This window comes from Adiantum capillus-veneris, chromosome 6, assembly GCF_014529385.1.
Source record: "Adiantum capillus-veneris isolate H3 chromosome 6, ASM1452938v2, whole genome shotgun sequence".
In the NCBI taxonomy this organism is placed as follows: Eukaryota; Viridiplantae; Streptophyta; class Polypodiopsida; order Polypodiales; family Pteridaceae; genus Adiantum; species Adiantum capillus-veneris.
In genome coordinates this window covers 137,559,317-137,562,938 of record NC_140936.1, presented here as the reverse complement: position 1 = coordinate 137,562,938, position 3,622 = coordinate 137,559,317, and positions in this window count along the sequence as shown.

The window sequence follows — 3,622 nt, the reverse complement described above, 5'->3', positions numbered from 1 at the left end:
AAATTACCACAGGGCAAAAAGGCTCTACCTTGTAAATGGGTTTACAGGTATAAGATCACCGCTCACGATAGTCAGCCAAAGTACAAAGCAAGGCTTGTTGCCAAGGGCTTTAAGCAAGAACAAGGCATTGACTTTGATGAAGTCTTCTCTCCAGTGGTCAAGATGACTACATTGAGATGCTTTCTTGCATTGGTTGCTATATTGGATTTGGTGTTGCACCAAATGGATGTCAAGACAGCGTTCTTGCATGGTGATTTAGATGTGGAAATTTACATGCAGCAGCCAGAAGGGTTTGTTGAGAAAGGCATGGAACATTTGGTATGCCAGTTGTTAAAGTCTTTATGGCTTAAAACAATCACCGAGGGCATGGTACCATAAGTTCCACCAGTTTATGCTTTCTCAAGGCTACAAACGTAGTGAGTTCGATCACTGTCTATATACAAAGAAGGCTAAGGATGGCAGTTGGCTGATCCTTATTTTGTATGTGGATGACATGTTGATTGCTGGAAAACACTTGGAAGAAATTTCAGCTTTGAAGTCAAAGATGGCAAAATCGTTTGACATGAAAGACATGGGTGAGGCAGGTCATATACTTGGTATGCGCATTGAGAGAGACAGATCAAAGAAGTTGATTTGGTTATCTCAAACAGAGTATATTGACAAGGTTTTGCAACGTTTCAATATGGAGAAGGGAAAGGCATTGAGTGTTCCATTGCCACCATATGTGAAACTTAGCAAACAAGATTGTCCTGTGTCTGAGGAAGAAAAGGCTGAAATGGATAAGATTCCATATGCGTCTGCAGTGGGTAGTTTGATGTATGCAATGATTGCTACACGTCCGGATATTGCATTTGCAGTGGGAGTGGTTAGCAGATATATGTCAAATCCCGGCAAGAAACATTGGGAGGCAGTGAAAGGTATCATGAGATACTTAAAACATACAAAGAGTATGCGCATATGCTATGGTAGTCAGGATTTGAGTGTCAGAGGATACACTGACTCAGATTATGCAGGAGACTTGGATAAGAGGAGATCTACATCAGGCTATGTCTTTACATTGGCTGGAGGTGCCATATCATGGCGATCTCGATTACAAGATTGTGTTACGCAGTCTACTACAGAAGCTGAGTATGTTGCAGCAAATGAGGCATGCAAAGAAGCTATTTGGCTTGGTAGATTGGTTGCAGACTTGGGGATCAAAGTAGATATGCCAGAGTTATATTGTGATAGTCAAAGTGCTATACAATTGGCAAAGAATCCAGTGTTCCATTCGAAGACTAAGCATATTGATGTCAAATATCACTTCATTAGGGAAGTACTTGAAGACAAGCAGATACAACTGCTGAAGATCCACACCAAGGACAATCCTGCTGATCTACTCACAAAGGGACTTCCAGGAGAGGGCTTTGTGCATTGTCGTGAGTTATTGGGCATTGGATAGATGGCAGCCATGTAAATCTTTGTACATTTATGTTCATAGATTTACAGTTACTTAAAGTGCCACATTGGACTTTAAGTGGGAGGTTGTTGGGATTAAAGCCCAAGTGGCCTCTTATGCGGATATGGCGGCCGCCCGCCTAACTCACTTACCTCTAACTCTTTGTATATACTAACGTATACTTTGTGAATACTAAGAAATTGGGAGATAACCCTTCTAACAGTTCTCTGCGTACTGTACTGTGTAAGCTCACTGTGTGTGTGTGTGTGTGAGAGAGTCGACCCACGCTCCGCTCCGCGACTTCAGCATCTTCTCAGAGTTGTTTTCCACAAACTCATTTAGTAGTGCTCTTGCTAAGCTAGTATGTTGAAGTCCCCTTCTCAATGTACATGTGTTTCCATGTACATATTGATGCACACCATTTTCAAAGTTCTCCTTGTATCGATAAAATGATGTCTTTGGTATTCCATGTAGCTCATACCATGCTCTACAACAAACAATAGAGCCATTTAGCCTGAATTGGTATCGTGACTTCTCATCTTTCTGATAACATATAGAAAGAACATCATAAACATAATTAGTGCGTGATTTTTGAGACTCTCCCAAAACTGTTGTCGTAACCTTGTCACCATATCACGATCTGGAAACTGGCAACATTTTTGTGCACAACAATCAATGCATGATACCCTTTGAATTGATTTGTTTGAAAGGTAAAAAGTCGAAGCTGGTGCTGCTTTTGATTTTTGAGTCCTGTTCATGAAAGTGTATCGTCTCTTCCTTGACAACTGGACAACATTACTCCCATCACGTTTTTTTCCAACATTGTCATCGTTGGATACATCCTCATATGTAGCATGCATGCCATCAATAGGAACAAATCGTTGTAATGGGCTCCCATTCAACATTGTTGTCTGCTTGATGGGCCACTTTAGCAAAGTGATGCTACCCACTTCAACCACATCATCAATGCTTGCATTTTCTCTTTCAATACCCACACCCACACAATCAGGACCAAGTTCCTGAAAGTTGACATAATCATGTGGAAATACATATAAGATGGTCCCTTCATTCATGGTTTGCATCATTGTGTCATCTTTTAAAGGACCCTCTGATTTCTCCAAGACTCTCGAATCATTGCTTCAAATTCTGGGCTTGTCATAGGTATTGCATCTGTAACTAGAGGATCTAAATGATCATGTTCTTCATCACCATTGTAGCTTTTCTGTGGATCAATTAAGTTCCCATTTAATACAAAAGATTGCAAAAGAAGCTTTGACCATCGAACAACACTCCATAATGAGCCTTGGAGAGATGAAGTATCCATTGTAGGAAAAGGTAGGACCACATCCTTCAAGCATTCCTCCACTAGTATGGAGACATTTCCTTACCCTATCTTTGTACCACCACAAGTGGAATCTAGATCTGTTCTACACACACAGCCAATACCAACAATTTCATTGTCAAGTATCATATGTACTTTCTCCCCAGATTCAAAGTACATCCTGTAAGTGAAAAAGATTACATTGTTAAATCCATAGTTATAGAAAAATCCTCTTCAAACAAAAAATCATGCTACAACATGGAAAAGGTTTGCATAGGTTGGACAAGTGGTGAACCTTGAGACCAAATCCTCCTTGCTATATTAATGGAAGCAAGGTTGGAAATTATGGTGGATCTCAAAACCAAAGCATCCTTGCTATATTAGAGCATAGGTTGGACAAGTGGTGGACCTAGTTGTAATACCCACTGCCACCTATCAACTACTATAGGACTATGCTTTCCAATGTCCAAGTATCCCTTGAGTCTTTCAAGGTTGAACACGTGGTGGACCTTGAAACGAAAATCCCCTTTCTATATCAGACCATAGCTTGGACAAGTGGTGGACCTAGTTATAATGCCCAATATCCAAGGTGAAACACCTTAGGACCTTGCTACCTTGCTTGCCAATGTTTACGTAGCCCCTCATTTCTTTAATGGAAGCAAGGTTGGACAAGTGGTGGACCTTGAAACTAAAGCCTCTTTGCTATATGAGAGCATAGGTTGGACCTAGTTGTAATACCCACTGCCACCTATCAACTACTATAGGACTATGCTTTCCAATGTCCAAGTATCCCTTGAGTCTTGCAAGGTTGAACACATGGTGGACCTTGAAACGAAAATCCCCTTTCTATATCAGAGCATAGC